The 18,050-nt window shown below is 37.9% G+C and overlaps 1 protein-coding gene across 9 annotated transcripts in view; it reads left to right on the top strand.

The window, feature by feature from the left end:
* ZNF385B (zinc finger protein 385B) overlaps positions 1-18,050 on the top strand; it is a 402,524-nt gene that overhangs the window by 219,654 nt on the left and 164,820 nt on the right. The window lies entirely within an intron of this gene.

Genomic DNA, 18,050 nt, shown 5'->3' with positions numbered 1-18,050 from the left:
TTAATATATCTACTTGGTTTATCTGTTCCTTTGTGACCAATCTCCATTGCCACTATCATTTTTTCCCCATACACATGCTTTCTTTACCCTACCTAGGCTGTGATACACCATAGGACTGCCAGTAACCTCACCCACAGTCAGCCCCTTCATGTGGAAGTACTCTTCATCCCACCCATTTCCCAAGAGCCCATTTGCAGGATGAGCCCCATGCCTCAGTGTGGAAGCCCTCCTTACCCTCCTCAGGCTGCAATACTAGGTTCTGGACTGTTCCAACGTGGGGATACCTTTGCTGCCCTCCCGGAACTCTGATTCCCCATGCTGGATAGTCCTCTGCCAGTCCTTACCTGTTCTGTTCTGACATCCTCTTCTGAATCACCAAGTTTCCTTCTTATCACTCATGTGGACTATACCTTTTTCTACCCAAATTACTTAAGAAAAAAAAATTATTCAGGAAGATGAAGAGTGAATTTTTAAAAAATCATTATCTGCCAGTATTTTAACTTGAATAACTATAGAGCAAAAATAAAACTATGATCACTAATGGTTATACTTAAGAGCATAGCTTAGACCATTTCTCTTTCCTGAGTCTCTCTCAGCCTCCACCTCCCTGCCCGCCCCCCGGCCTCCCCCACCCCACGCACAGCAGCTGTGATTACCGATACTGTTAGCTCTTGTTTTAGCTCTTTAATGTAGGTAGTCCTTAACTAATGAGATTTATATGAATACTCTGTAGACCTAAACGTCCTATTCTGGTTTCCTCCATCCCTGGGATCTTCTCTGTTATATGCCTACCCTTTTCTGTGTCTGGTATAGCTGCTGTTGAAGGAAACCTTACTTCAATACCACAGCCACTAAAGCAGGAGATTATGGCTCTGTGATCACCTTTTTACTAATTTGGACCTCAGTGATCTTGAAGTCTTAAGACTTAGCTCTGTGGTATGCAGACTAGGAGCCAGTGGGCTCTAGACAGCTCTGAGTAGCTCTAGGCTGGGAGCCTCAACATTGGACATAGCTTGAATTGGCTTTAAGATTAAAAGAGCTTTAAGGGGGCACCTGGGTGGCTCAGTGGGTTAAAGCCTCTGCCTTCGGCTCGGGTCATGATCCCAGGGTCCTGGGATCGAGCCCCGCATCGGGCTCTCTGCTCAGCGGGGAGCCTGCTTCCTCCTCTCTCTCTGCCTGCCCTCTCTGCCTACTAGTGATCTCCATCTGTCAAATGAATAAATAAAATCTAAAAAAAATAAATTAAAAAAAATAAAAATAAAAATAAAAGAGCTTTAGGGACCTGGATAGACATTTCTTCAAAGAAGTTATACCAAGCCAACAGGTACATGAACAGATTCTCAACATGACTACTCATGTAGTCATATAAATTAAATTAATTTAATTTAGTCATATAAATTAAAACCACAGTAAGATGTCCCACCTCTATTAGAATGACCATATCAAAAAGACAAGAGATAAATGCTGACACAGATGAGGAGAAAAGTGAACCCTTGTATTTTGTTGTTGGGATTGTAAATTGGTGCACCCACTATGGAAAACACTATGGAAGAGTCTCAAAAACTTAAAAATAGAACTACCATATGATCCAGCAATTTCACTTTTTTTTTTTTAAACATTTTATTTATTTATTTGACAGAGAGAGATCACAAGTAAGCAGAACAGCAGGCAGAGAGAGAGAGAGGAAAGCAAGCTCCCTGTTGAGCAGAGAGCCCGAAGTGGGGCTCGATCCCAGGACCCTGAGATCATGACCTGAGCCGAAGGCAGAGGTTTAACCCACTGAGCCACCCAGGCGCCCCCAGCAATTTCACTTTTAATACATCCAAAGGAAATAATACATACTCCAAAAGATGTCTGCACCCTATCCCCATGTTTATAGCAACATCATTTACAACAGCCAAAAGGTAGAAACAACCTAAGAGGTCAAAAGGTACAAAACTTCAGTTATAATGATAGAACCAGGGCTATAATGTATGACATGAGTACCAGAGCGAACATTGCTGCATGATGTACAGGAAAGTTGTTAAGAGAGTAAATCCTATGAGTTCTCATCACAAGGAGAAAACTTTTCCTTTTTTCTTTTTTTGGATCTATATAGGAAGTGAGATGTTAGTTGAACCTACTGTGGTAATCGTTTCACAATATATGTAAATCAAGCCATCATGCTGTACCGTTTAAACTTATTCAGTGATGTATGTCAACTGTCTGTCAGTGAAACTGGGGAAAAAATAAGGTAACAGCATCTACAAATGGAAATATACTTGAGGGTTCTTTAAAATAAATGCATTTTGTTGAGAAAAATATACATAAAGTCACCTGGGAAGAAACCAATAAATGCATATTCTAAGAATTGAGAAAACAGAAAGATATTTCACACATGCACACAGAAAGAAGGAAAAGAAAAGTCCTTTGGGGCTCAGGGAACATGAGGGTTTGAGGCTATTAGAGGGACAACTTCAGCCATGGTGCAGTGTCCTGGGATCCTTTGTGCTAACTGGGAAACGTGGGCAGTTTTTTCTGGGGACTGTTCTGGACTATAATAGAAATTCACAGCTGCTTGGTGTTCTATTCACATATAGATAAAATGTAACATGGGAATTTGAGCTTCTGGGAGCAAGGATGAGTTTGTGTCAGCCTGACCTGGAGAACGGGCAGTCTGTTTCTGTCTGAAAGTCAACGTTATGACATCTGATACTGGCAACTGAAAAAAAAATGTTTGTATGAAATTTTAATCCCTTAAACTTTTCTGCTTCTTGATTACAACTTTGCTTATTATCTATGGTTATATGTTAAAATAGTATATTCATTCATGTAACTCCTCTTTGAATCTTCTCCCCAAAGGAAGACATTCCTGGCCATTCTAAAATAAATAAACAAATAAATAAATAAGTCTTTAAAAACCATGATAATAAATTAACTCAATAACATTTGCCTCCTAACCAAGCTACTGTAATCTGTTTATGGGTGACACTTGGACGAGAAGCATATTTTGTAATGTATTCACTTCACAAATTGGAGATTGTGATTTTCTTTTGGCCCAGTAGCATATATCTCATTACACTTACAGCGCCAAGCCCATAGGTTCCAGGGTCTTGGGGTGTCACAAGGAGCAAGTCAAAGGAGGTTTATTACAGGGTCCTGGGCTGAGGACTCAGACTATAAGCCGTTTATTCATCCTTCCATTTCTTCAGTGGGTGTTTACTGAGCACTTCTCGTGTTCAACACACTCTGAAGTGTGTACCAGATCACAGACTTGAATATAACATCAGGTTTACGTGTTTAAAGGATCACTCTAGGGGCACCTGGGTGGCTCAGTGGGTTAAGCCTTTGCCTTTGGCTTAGATCATGGTCTCAGGGTCCTGGGATAGAGCCCTACATCGGGCTCTCTGCTCAGCAGGGAGCCTGCTTTCCCCTCTCTCTCTCTCTGCCTGCCTCTCTGCCTATTTGTGATCTCTGTCAAATAAATAAACAAAATCTTAAAAATAAATAAATAAAATAGAGGATCACTCTAGTAGCATTGTGGAACATGGAATATGGCGGGGCAGGGGGGCAAAGGCAGGGGAGCAGGACAGAAAAATTGCAGTGTTCAGGGACAAGCGGCTGGATGTTAAAAGGGATGATTTTTAGGAAAATAGGAGGAGGTATAGGGTATGATGAAGTCCAGGAATTGTGAGCAGATTTGTTTGATCACATGATGGAGTTAGACTTTCTTCATGTTTTATTTTAGTCTCCTGTCCCAATCCTATCACCCATAATCCAAAAAATGTTAGGAATATGAAGTTGCCAAATTATCTTTAGAGATTTTGACATCTTGATTTGAATTTTCACAATGAGAGTGAATCTTTGATCAAATTGTTTAGAATAGAAAATTCTCTGAAAGTGAGTTCATTTTTTCTTAAAGATTTTATTTCTTTATTTGACAGACAGAGATCACAAGTAGGCAGAGAGGCAGGCAGAGAGAAGAGGAAGCAGACTCCCTGCTGAGCAGAGAGCCCGACTCAGGGCTTGAACCCAGAACCCTGGGATCGTGACCTGAGCTGAAGGCAGAGGCTCTAACCCACTGAGCCACCCAGGTGCCCCTGAAAGTGAGTTTAAAAAGACTTGTGACTTACAGGACATAGGATAAAAGGCAGTTTTCCTGTTACATCTATCTTTGGAAAATATTGGGCCTTGATAACATAGAATGAAGGCTGGCTTCACACAATGGCTACATGTATGCATTGTGTGGTCTGACTCTGAGCTATCTGATCATGGAATGATTTGACCTCACTGGTAGGATTGTTCGGAGATTTAAACAAGAGAACGGGGTATAGATAGGTATTGGCCCAAGACCTAGAGGGAGCAATCACTCAGTAAAAGTTAATAGCTCATCAGTACCTTCATCAAATGCTGGTGGCACTAACAAATGGAACTTTGTGGTATTTAGGACAGTGATGATAGAATGGATTAGATCTGCTTTCCTATAGTTAGAAGCAGGACTGGAGGCAAACTTCAGGATTTGAGCTTTCATATTATTTTCACAATATTAGCAGTTCTAAATGTACCTGAGCTTAAGTGTCATCAAGGGAAATATTGGGGGGTTTGTTTTACCTCTAAGTATAGAATCTAGTAAAAGAGTCCCATTAAGTAAGTGTCTTAAAAATAGTGCTCAGGATTTTAAATTTTCTACTTATAAATGTGGCTATTATTGAGTATCTTCTGTGAACTAACATTGTGCTATGAGATTTTTTATTTTTAACATAGAATAAAATGGACTTTTTTTGTTCTAGAAATTTTAATATATATGTTTAGATTTATATAAGTACAATCACCATCATAGTTCAGTTTCATCACTCTAAAAATCTCTTTTGTGCTGAACCCTTCTAGTCTCACCCTCTGTGTGTCCCTAACCCTTAGGTGACCAGTGAGCTGTTCTCCATAGCTGTAGTTTGCCTTCTCCAGACTTTTATATGAGTAGAATCCTATAGTACCTAGCTTTTTGAAACTGGCCTCTTTCACTCTCTCGGTGCATAAGGTCTTTGAGATTTATTCTTGTCATCCCATGCATAAATAATTCATTCCTTTTTCGTGCTGTGTGGTATTCCATTTGGTATCCGTTTAAATTGGATAAGTGGTCATTTTTCAAATATTAGTAGCCATGTTGGAGTCTGAAACCATATCAGTGAGCTTTTCATACTGTGTTATAAGAAATGCATGATCTCTCTATACTTTGAATGGATCTTTTTTTTTTAAAGATTTTATTTATTTATTTGACAGACAGAGATCACGAGTAGGCAGAGAGGCAGGCAGAGAGAGAGGAAGGGAAGCAGGCTCCCTGCTGAGCAGAGAGCCCAATGCGGAGCTCGATCCCAGGACCCTGAGATCATGACCTGAGCCGAAGGCAGAGCCTTAACCCACTGAGCCACCCAGGCGACCCACTTTGAATGGATCTTATAACTATTCATGATTCTGTAAGATCCTGCATTAGTCACTTGAAAAATATTGGTTTGCTGATATAAGCAAATCTTTCAAATACTGATACATTTCTTATAAAATATCCAAAATCACATTTATTAATGTTAATATCAATCTCATCAGACAAGTCTTGCAAAGCTGGCAAGCTCACAGTGGTGAATATTAGTTTTCCAAAATATTAATTTTTACCTGAAATTTTGAATTTTATTATTGACCAAAAAAATTTGTCAATTTCCTTTTGACAATTCACTTCTGCTTTTTTTTGTTAAGTCTGCCAGATTGTCAAGTCTGAAACTATAGTTTGTCTGCCAGTCACTCTCTTAAATAAAAATGGTGTTCCAGGAAAAAAAGTGGCTATTTCAATTCACAGCTTAATCAAACAGAGATTGTGTTGTGTTTTGTTTTGTTTTTTTTGAGACAATCATGATACTATTGTATGCAGAAAATATGTTTTATGTGTACTTTCAATATTGTCACAGAGAATATTCAAAAGATGTCTATGGAAGGGTTGACTTCATGAAATTAAACACTTTTACTGCTTTTTAAAAGACAGTCTTAGGATTAAAAAATTTTTGAACTGTGCGTCATAGTGGTAAAGACAAGAACTACGGGTGTAGTGTGGTGCCACGGCCTTTACTCCTCTAAGCCACTGGCAGATTTATCCACTATTGTTCTTGCACCATCAGTGCAAAGGTCAACGAGGTGAAAAAAGCACACACAAAAATGCTTGAGGAGGGGCACCTGGGTGGCTCAGTGGGTTAAAAATGCTTGAGGATTATGAAAATAGTTTTGACCTCATCGACCCCCTGAGGGATATCTCCCGACCCTGAGGGGTCTCCAGACCACACTTGGAGAACTGCCTGATAGATGGTGATGCATATTGATTCAAAGAAGAATAAGATCATTGTGGAATACAGGTCCAATGAGAAGGGAGGAAAAAAGAAGGATTGGGATATTAAGCATGAGAAGATAGAGGTGAAGGGGAAGAACATCACTTACCCTTAGAAGGAATGAGGTTGTGTCTTACGCCCTAAAGATCTTCAAAACAGAATCCTATTTACTCTCTTACAACATTTAGTATTACAAATGGCTGAAGGTAGAAAACCAGATCAAATAATTTCTTGATGTTCTTCTAAGTTCTAATACTATGATTTTGTAGTCCCAAAGGATTTGCAGCTTTTAAAATCTCTAAGTATCATTGTCTTTGCTTCAAACATTTTTTTCAGACTGTTTTAGTATCTCTGAAAACACACTTTCATTCTAAATCAGTCTTCAGTTTTATATGGTTTCATAGAGCCATGCAAGATGCTGTTTTCAGTAACTTGTAGGTTGGAATCAACTCAGATTCTTTGTCAGAGCTGCTAAGGGAGCTACGTGCAGCTCACACACATGCCAAAGATGAATGCAGACAGGTAGTCATTGACAGCTTAGGCCTTCTTCTCATGGAAAGCATCTCCGGACCTGAGAGCCTCTGATCACTGTTCTACACTGTGGCTTCTGAAATGGAAGGGCTTGACCTTCCTTTGGCTCACCAACTGTGAGGGTTGGACAAGCTTTCCCCTGGTTGGCAATATTTCTCTATTGGGATAAGCAGGTTATAAAGTGATTTTTGACTCCTCTCAACCTTTATATCTGAGGATTATATTAGAGAATTAAAAGTATCAGAAATAAATTCTGAATGTTTAGAGACCATGGGAGTTCAATTTTGCTGTATGTATGTGTAACATAATACTTTTAGGGGATAAAATCTAAATTACAGTTATACGATGATAATTTCCAAGAATCCATTTCTACTTTAAGAAAAGACATTTTGTCCCTCAAAGTTTTAAACTATGTTACATTTGCAAATAAAGTTTATCTTTTGTTTAAAAAAAAACTACTGGAAATCAAGGTCTCAGGAATGGAACTTAAATATTTGGAGAATTATGTTCTCTTCTAGTTGTTCTGCCTCTAGAGAATATAACTAACTCATGGGGAAGATTGAAGAAGGGCAATTAAAAGTGAATGAGGTGAGGGGCACCTGGACGTTTCAGTTGGTTAAGCGACTGACTCTTGATTTTGGTTCAGATCATGATCTCAGGATCATGGGATTGAGCCCTGCCTCCGGCACCCCACCCAGCGGGGAATCTGCCTAGGATTCTCTCCCTCCTCCTCCCCTTTTGCCTCTCCCTTCACTCTCTCTCTCTCTCTTTCTCTCAAATAAATAATCTTTAAAAAAGAAGTAAGTGAGGTGATATTGAAGTGGCAACAGCAAGGCCCATTAAAAAGATTAGGATGTCATTTCTTCAAGCTGGAAACCCAAAGGAATATTATTGAAAACTATAAAGTGTTATAGCATATGGATAGTACTGAACATACTTGTTCATCAGATCCCAGAGAAGGACCACAAAGGAAATCTTTTGAGTTCTAAAGAGGCAGATAATATATAATAAAGAAAAAGAATCACTTTCCCATGCAGTAGCCACATTATATAAAATCATTGTAACAGTAGGTGGTTCAGATCTCTTAAAAAAAAAATCAAAGAGGATTTAAGAAAATTCATGTTTAGTAAAGCTGTAATAAGAATATAATTGGGCACCTGGGTGGATCCATCATTAAGTGTCTGCCTTCAGCTCAGGTCATGATCCCAGGGTTCTGGGATCAAGCCCTGTATCGGGTTCCCTGCTCGGCAGGAAGCCTGCTTCTCCCTCTCCCACTCCCTCTGCTTGTGTTCCCTCTCTCACTGTGTCTTTCTCTGTCAAATAAATGAACAAAATATTTTAAAATATATATATAGATAATAACAAGATTTCCTTTAATTTCTATCTTTTGATGGGTAGAATGCATTTGTAACTTTTAAACTAGAAATTAGAGAACTTTGAACTAAATAATCTATGTAATAGATGAATAATCTATGTAATAATCTAGTTGGACCTAAGGTCGTGGCTATCATATCACTGTGTTCAAAAAGAAAAAATAGGGCACCTGGGTGGCTCAGTGGTTAAAGCCTCTGCCTTTGGCTCAGGTCATGATCCCAGGGTCCTGGGATCGAGCCTTACATCGGGCTCTCTGCTCAGCAGGGAGCCTACCTCCTCCTCCTCCTCTCTCTCTCTGCCTGCCTCTCTGCCTACTTGTGATCTGTCTGTCAAATAAATAAAAATCTTAAAAAAAAAAAGAAAAAAGAAAAAGAAAAATTTAAATTCAAATCAAACTAACATTATTTTATATTTTTTCCTCTTTCTGTTTTTCATAGTTTACAAATTATAACACTAAACAGAACCTTGTGAGTTCACTCGGTCTGTTCCACTGCTCACCTGGAGCTGTTTCAGAGACATGGTTGTCTACTCTGCCATCCATCATCTCCTTAGCAATATATTCTCCCGCTTAGCATTTTGCTGATCTTTATTTTCAAACTGAACCTAAATATCTCTCATTGTAATAACCCCCAACTTTTTATTCTGATCAATCTCAAACCATTATCAAACTGCAAAAATTGTACAAGAAACATCCATATACCCCCTCACCTAACTTTGCTAAATATTAACTTTTCCCCCCAAGTATTAGGTCTCTTACTCTAAAGTATATAGAATATGGATTTATGTTTCCTATATTTATGCTCATACATTAATGTCATTAATATGCATATATGTATATGTATGCTCATGCCAAACCATTTGAGAATATGGACATCAAGACTCTTCATCTCTAAATGCTTCAGCATGGATATTCTAAAAACCAGAACGCTCTCTGCAAAATATCCAGAAGTACTGACAGAGCAATCTTTTTTTTTAATTCTTTTTTTTTAAAAGATTTTATTTATTTATTTGACAGACAGAGATCGCAAGTAGGCAGAGAGGCAGGCAGAGAGGGTCGGGTGGGGGCGGGGGAAGCAGCTCTCTGCTGAGCAGAGAGCCCGATGTGGGGCTCGATCCCAGGACCCTGGGATCATGACTTGAGCTGAAGGCAGAGGTTTAACCCACTGAGCCACCCAGGTGCCCCTGACAGAGCAATCTTGATAGAGTAGTATTAAGTAACAGTCTACTCATATTTCCCTGGTTGTCCTAATAACATTGTTTTTATCATTTCCTTCTTTTTTCACTAGAGGATCCAATCCAGGATTATATGCTGTGTTATTCATCCTATTTTTTTAGTTTCCTGTGAATTAAACAGGCCTCCCGCTTTTTTTTGATGGTGCTGCTGTTCTATATAATGTTGTTATTACTGGAAGGGCCAGTCTAGTTGTGCAGAATATCCTCCATTTTTGGATGTTTTTCATTGTTTCCTCATATTTAGATTTATATTAAGCATTTTTGGCAGGATATCTGCAAGGTAATGCTGTGTCCTCAGGAGACATAGAATGTCAGTGTGTATCCATTACTGGTGATGTTAAGGTAAAAGGAATAAATGCATGATTTTTCCATTGTCAAGCAACTTTTTCCTCCCCCCTTTTTTTTTTTAAGATTTTATTTATTTATTTGACAGAGACAGAGAGATCACAAGTAGAGAGGCAGGCAGAGAGAGAGGAGGAAGCACGCTCCCGGCTGAGCAGAGAGCCCAATGTGGGGCTCGATCCCAGGACCCCAAGATCATGACCTGAGCTGAAGGCAGAGGCTTTAACCCACTGAGTCACCCAGGTGCCCCTTTTACTCCCCTTTTTAACTCAAATATAATCTGTACAGTGATACTTTGAGATTGTATGAATTGCCAGTTCCCCACTTTTTTTTAACCTAGTGGTTTTAGTACCCATTGATGACTGTTACCTGTTCTTGTTATTGCTATGCATGTGTAAATTCTGGTTTTCCATTTTATCATTACTTTTAAATTTATTTGATTTGCTTTGCTCTTTCTTCTCCTTCCTCTCCCCTTAAGAAAAGATATTTTTAGAGTCACTATGTTCTTATGAATATACTTTTTCAATTCATTATTATCATAATCTACTCTTTTCATTACCCATCACTGTTCGCATTGTACCAAATTTTACCAGTGGGGGCCCTTCTGAGCTGGTGTCTGTTCCTTTTTGATGTGTCCTCATCGGTTTGAGCACAGTCTCTATGGCACAACTAGATAGTTCAGGCTTAACTTAGACTTTCCTGTCCAGAGAAGCCTCTGGACGTTTCTTTTGGAATCAGGCCTAGTTCTAAAACTTGGACCTGGACACGAGGTTTGCTCATTGCTATTGGAGAGTCATTGGTTCTAGACCCTTTCAAAGGATACTAGCGCACACACACGTACAAATACATACACCCATATGTGTAGAGCACTGTTGTAGCTCTATGGTATAGTACTGCTATGCTACTACCATCAACTTTATTCTAACACTGCAGGGTCCTTCCTCCCCTACCCCTGTTCCATACTTCCATTTCCCTTCTCCCAAAGCTTGTACCCACGGTGGCAATATATTTACTTATTTCCTCAGTCCTGCAGCACACAGAAAATAGTTTCATATCTGCGACACCAATACTGTGACCAACAACAAACTTACAGTGTCAAATTCAAGATTCAAGATTTCCTACAATTCTTTTTTTTTTTTTAATATAGTGGACGCACGATGTTACATTAGTTTCTCCTACAATTCTTTTTGTCCTCAGAATATATGTCTCTCTAGATATAGTCAGATGGTCAGAATATATTTAAAACAGCTTATATGTGAATTAATTCTCTCTTTATTCTTAACAGCTTCATATAGGTTTACATTTACTTGGCTTGTAATATCGATTTAAGAATTTATTTTCCGGTATTGTTGAATTAATCTACTTTTGAATATGTAAGAAGTGCTGTTTTAAAATGCTAAGAAAACTAAACATTAAAAAACCGTATGCAAAATTTGGTGCTGAAGTCATCATCATATAGAAGATCTGTTTAGAAACTAAAAGAGGGAAAGCATAAATGTTTTTCTTTCTTGTACTAATAATTTACATTTTTATTACTGTTCCAAGTTCAGGATCAAGAGAAGTTTTTGCAAGGATACCAGAGCTGCATGGTGGTATAGAGCAGACCTCAACAAATTATCTCTAGAATTGGATTGCCTCGGGGCAAACCCTGGTCCCTACCCCACCCCACACTTACTGATTACAACCAGGTCAAGCTCATTGTGCTTTTGCTGTCTTGTCCTCTTCATTTGTGAAATGAGGTTACTGTGAAGTTTAGTAGAAAGTACTTAGTTCAGGGCCTGATGAGTAGCAAGTGCAAAGTATTACCTGTGATTTTTGGAGGCACTGGTAGTGATGCTGAGGTTAAATTTGAAACCGTAATCCAGATATCCAGAGTTCCTAACACTAACTTTAATGGCTTATTTTCTTGGCAACTGGATTTTTTTGGTGGGTTTTGTTGTATTTTTTTTCTTTCTCTCAGTACTTTTGAGACACAAGGCAAAGTTGTGGCTTAGCTAAAAGTTCTGGCATTGAGAATGACCTTGTCCTTGTTTTGAAGCATCTGAAAAATAAAAATAAAAATTCCTCCTGTGAAACACCGGTCAGTTGCTGCTGCTGGTGCCGGGGCAGGCTATCTATTGGGATGCCGAGCATTACAGCCGCTGTAACCACCAAAGCATCTGTCAGAGATCTCAGGGCTGAAAACTAGGTAGGAAAGTCTGTATTATATCTAATAATAACTTTGGAAATTTTCCTGAAATGCTTGCTGGCAACTCCCAGGCTTGACAGACACAGCATACTATAACTTTATAAGTAAGTATGTTGTTGCTACTCTTGCTGGTGAGTGCTGTGGCACGAGCCAAAATAATAGCTAGAAATCATTTGCTATGACTTCTTTATGTTTTTACTTGCAGTACCCTTGGGTTACTGCCATGAGTAGCTAGATATATTTATATAGATGTCCTGTATTTTTAATCTACAAGCAGCTTCTTACAAACTATAGGTTCATATAAACTATTGATTCTACCAATGAAGAGTTCCGATCAGAGAAAAATGACACCTGACATTATAACTCTTTCATTGCACATGGGCGCTGCTTTCAAGACGCAAAATTATGATGCGTTTGCATTCACATGGAGGGTTTGTGAATATGTGATGAACGTGAAAAGCACCAACTTCTGTGTGCACGAGGGTCCCCGGAGAATGGGACCAAAGAATCAAAGGATACCCCATAAATGTTCAAGGAACTGGGGAAAGGTTGCAGACAGAAAGAGTCAAATGTTTGGATTAACAATTGGGAAAGAAAAGACTGAGTGGTGAGACGATGATTCTCTCAAGACAGGGCATTACTGTGAAGTTTACATTTCAGGGTCCCTCACTTGTATGGGCCCTCCCAAGGCCCTGAGAGGAGCCTGAACTGTGTGTCCAGGTGGTTGGTAATATCTGCTAAGTTAGGTATTTTAACCACAATTGGTTAGAACCTCTGTTTCCTTCCACTAAAACTTCTCCTCCATCTCTCTTTTCCTCACGTTGAGTGGAATTAGAGGTATCTGAATGCATGGAAGACAAAGGGTTGGAGATATATTTACTTGAGTATAGCTGGCTCTGTAGGGTCTGCAGTTGCTTCTGTGTATAATTAAGTTACTGCCTGCCATCCCTGCAAAAGAATGGCTTCTAGGTCCTATCACATATACTTGGCCGATTCACCCAGCGGGGCCGAAGCTATGTTGGGTTATTAATGTGTTCTGCAGGACAGCCATGAAAGTATGTAGGCAGTGGAGGAGAAATAATGATTGAAATGTACAGAACCAAAAGCTAACCTCTGTAAAATTTCCTTCCATCACCAGATATTTAAACTTATAACTGGATGATTGAGTTCTAATTGATCCTTAGTCATAATGTAAGTTCTCTCCTATCAAAGCTATACTAGAAAACACAATTGGTGTATACGATTATAAATATGTCATACATTTTTCCCTCTTTTGAGGGGAATTGCTTAATATAGTATTTACCAAAATTTCTGAGTAAGGTACAAAGCATAGTAGTGCTACAGATGAGAGAGTACCTGTTAAGTCACATGCTTTTATGCATTTCTGACTATCAAAAATAAGAAGAAAATCTGGCCAGCCACACGAAAGGGAGGATGAGATCATCTTTCCAATCCCTCCATAGAATAATATCACAAAATATTATCACATGAAAAGGTGACCAAAGAGTACACAACCAAAGAATGTAGGAATAATTGAGTAAAAACATTATTTTTCATATTTTGTGATTTTTTTTTAGCCTTTTTACACTTGTAATTTGCATTGGTATTTTTTGTCAACTAAATAAATGTTCACTTTCTTGTTTAGTGTTATATTTGTAATTTCATATTTGTTTTCTAAAAGAGAGCCCCCTCCCAATTGTTTAGATTTCAGGCCCCACAAAACCTGGATCTGCCCCCATTCTCTCCTAATATATAAAGCGTGTGTAGTCTTACAGACAGTCACTCATTCATATGCTTGAGGCAATCAGTAATGAGTTAGGATATGGTGAAGGTTATATTGTATACATTTAACCTGACAAATCCTGTAATAAGACGGCAGTTTTTGCTCGAAGAAATAGAAGTTGATATGCTGGCTGCAGGACTTGGTACTTCATCTGTAGTCTGTGAGTGCTGAGAGTGTTCTGGTTGAGAATCTCTCATGACTTGAGACAGAATCCATTTAAATAGTGCACAGAACAATTTCCCACCACAAGAAATCAGGCTCCTCAGAAAAAAAAAATGTCTGTTTCTAAGATGGGGGCAAGAAATGTACAAGAGCTTGGAATATACCAGAAAGTAAGGAGGCTATCAAAAACTACTGGAGTCATGTCAGAAAGACAAGGGAACCAATTTGAAGGAATAAAAAGAAACTGCAATTTATTGAAATACATCAAATATGTTAAAACCTATGAGTTACATAATACCACAAATCAAACCCCAAAACTTCCTTTATCCTAGGATATGAGGGCATAAACTCACTCTAAAAATTGGTTGATGAAGGGAAAGTAACAAAAGATATATCCTCCCTTTTCTGACAAACTGTAATTCGGGTTAATCAAAGAATTGCTAAGAAAATCGTCTGCTTTGTAAAAAAAAAAAAAAAATTCAAGCCAGTAATTGCAGAAGGATTGACAAAACTAAGCCATCATTATTTTTGCAACTTCTTTTGAAGTAATCTAAGAAATGATTGTCAATGGCTGCCCAGACCATTCGTTGAGGAATCTCTAGGAGAGATGAGTTAAGGTGGGAACATCAACACTCATTAATTCCAAAAGAAAAAAGAGAGAGAGAGAGAGCAAGACAACACGCAGCAGGTACACAATTCTGTCTATGAAATATACTTGCTAAATAGTAGAACATAAATTTTTTCAAACCCCTAGATTTAGCAATCAGTTTTCAAGAGATGCAGAAGAAAAGGAACATGTTATCTGGTACCATGGAATCCAGGCAACAAAATCCAAGATAGATGGATGATCTATAAGATAGATGACCAAATTTCTTCCACAAATAAATGATGTGAGGAAAAAAAAAAAAAAAGGAAGAGGGGCAATAGTAAGACCATTAAAAAATTAAGCTAATGAACAGATTAAGATCAATTAATGTTTAAGAGACATTTTCTCCAAGTGTAATATGTGGACTTTGGTTCTTGATTTGAGCAAAGCAGCCTTTGTAAAAGGCTTTGAGGCAATCAAGGAAAACTGAATATATAATGTTAAGGAATCACTGATAATTTTAAAGTGTAATAATGGTGGTGTTGTAATGTTTTAAAGTGAGCTTAGTATCTATTAGGAATACAAACTGATTATTTACAAATAAAATGATAAAATATCTGAGATTTGTTTAAAAATATTCTGGCTTGGGGGGAAAATGTGGCTAGGGAGAAAAAAGTGTTTGGGGAGTATAAATGAAATAAGGTTGGCTATATTTTGATAATGAGTAAGTCTGGATAACGAAGACATGGAGATTATTATATTATTGTAACTACCTTTAGGTAACTGAAGGTTTTCTTAACAGGTAGGCAAAAAGCATATAGAAAATAAAAGCGGGGAAGTACATCCTGAGAGATAATATGTCTATATCTCACTATTATTTGTTTTTGAAAATGAAATAAATTCACTAATAGAAATATTCAATCATGACATTTGTAAGATATTGAATATGAATGTGAGGGGTACCTGAGTCACTCAGTCAGTTAAGCATCTGACTTTTGCTTTTGGCTCAGGTCATGATTTCATGGGTCCTGGGATCAAGCCCCACATTGGGATCCACGCTCAGTAGGGATTTTGCTTGAGGATTCTTTCCCTCCACTACTCATACACACTCTCCTCCTCTATAATAAATAAATCTTCAAAAAAATATATGAATGTTGTAGGTAATGGTGTGCTGGTAAATGACTATCTGAAGAAGAAAGCCCTGATGTGTAGTGTTTGCCAGCTGCCATGGTCTAAATATTCCCACCGTGGCAGATTTCAAGCTACTGGTATGACCTCACCAAATGTGAGGTTGGGAAGAGGTGTGCACCCCCAGCTCTCACAAGTCTGTGTGGCCAGCCCTAGCCCGAGACTGAGAAAGCTGACAAAGGAGTGTTAGTTTCTGCAGATTCTTGGTCAGACCGCAATTCTTGATCAGCTTACTTAGTTTTTCTGAGGCTAACTTACCCCTCTGTAAAATGGAGATAGTAGTTCCTATACTACATGAAGATATAAGGCTTAAAAGACATCATACATGTAATGAACTTAGTCTGGTTCTGGTCACACAGTGAGTGATCCTTCATGCTAATATCCTTTCCTCTCTCCAAGTTAAAATAGAAAAAAGAACACTGGCTTTGGGATGGTCTCAAAGTTTCAAAAGAAAGGAATGAAGCTGATCATCTTTTTAGAGGGCTTCCTGCCCAGAATTTCTATAATTACTTAAAATGCAGGTTTTAGGGGCTGTCACAAACCTGCCAGAAGCTCACCAAGCTCTAATTTGGTTGGATATTAATAGGTAGGCTGGGAAGTTAATGTGATATGATTGTGGCTAGAATAGAACCATCTGTTAAAGGTAGTGGTTTGTCCAATGTGATCTGGCACGGCAAATACACAGTTAGAATTAAGTGTTATCTTGGAGTTGACATGGTAAAAAAAAGAAAGAAAGAAAGAAAGAAAGAAAGAAAGAAAGAAAGAAAGAAAGAAAGAAAGAAAGAAAGAAAACCTATAACTTACTTAATATTTTCCTAGGGAATGTTAAAACTCAGCCAAGATGTTTCCAGCATGAATACGTCTAAGGGTTATGTTGGCAAATTGGAAATGCTTCCATTCACAATTTTGATTGCTTGAGCAGTTTTTAAAAATAGTAGCATTGTATTTTCCAAATTCTTTATTTTAAGTCCAATGATTAACCATCGTATCAGTTAATGAAAGAAGGTTTTTTTTTTTTCTGTTTGTTTTCTGAACAGTTTACTTTTTCTGTATAGAAATCTAAGATTAAGGTCATCACTGATTAATCAATAATGATTCAGTTTTCAGAATTACTGAATTATATGCATACATAAAAATAACTTTTAAGTTCATTAAAACCAAGGCTAGAGAAAATGGAAATTATAAGTCAAGCCCATATTTAGAATCTGGAGACACTAATACTAGAGGCATTTGAAATTTGATTTACATGTGTGGGTTGATATGTTCCTACTGGGAATACAACCTGGGAATGTATTTTCTCTTCTCAGGAAGAGTTGCATGACTCAACTCTACATATTTTGGATTTCTGAGCAAATACTTAATGAGATAAGAAGCAGTATACTATATCATCCATCTGAAGTTGGCCCAATCTCTTTTGATCTTTAAAAGAATAGTTTTCCGTCAGAAAATTAAAACATTTGCCCCTTGGAAATTGAACTTCCTATTTTCTTAAAGCAATGTTATTTATTACAAACTTAATTCAAAGGGTCATAATAAGAATGCTTTAAGAAATGAAATGGAATAAAATAAGTTAAAAATAGTGTGTCACAAATAGGATCAATAGTGTTTTGTAAAACTTATGTTTTAGTTGTGTGTATACATATATATATATATGTATACACACACACACACACACACATATATATATACACACACATACATACATTCTCAACTATGAGGTAAAATTTATCTCCCACTGAGTCATGTTTAAAAAATTGAAAATTTAAAGTATTTTATTTCTTAACATTTTTAAAGATTTTTATTTATTTGTTTGAGAGAGAGAATGCAGGAGAGGAGGTAGCAGGAGGGACAGAGGGAGAAGGAGAAGCAAACTCCAGACTCAGCAGGGAGTCCAATGCAGGGCTCAACCCTAGGATCCCAGAAGCATGACCTGAGTCGAAGGCAGATGCTTAACTGACTGAGCCACCCAGGAGTCTCTAAAGTGTTTTAAAATACACAATAAAAAAGTACCTGAAGATAAAATAACTCTCCCTTTTGTGGTATATATCAAAATGCTATCTAGATTAAGAAATCTCCTTGAAACATTGTTTTAGATAGAAGCATCCTAGATTTTGAGAGGATTTTAAGTTTTCCTAGGCCTCACTGGGGACAGCAGAGAGAGGGGAATTGTACTCTGGAGGGGACATGGTTGTGGAGATGTACCTTCTATCTGTCTGAATTTCTGTGCTTTCTTAACTTCTTACCCATCATGTGTCTCCCACATAAAGTAGTATGTGCTTACCATTACTGTTAGTAGTAACGATACTACAGTTATTAGTC

This window comes from Lutra lutra, chromosome 3 (assembly GCF_902655055.1).
Source record: "Lutra lutra chromosome 3, mLutLut1.2, whole genome shotgun sequence".
Lineage (NCBI taxonomy): Eukaryota > Metazoa > Chordata > Mammalia > Carnivora > Mustelidae > Lutra > Lutra lutra.
Note: the sequence above shows the minus strand (reverse complement) of the source record. Positions and strands in the feature narration are given on the sequence as shown.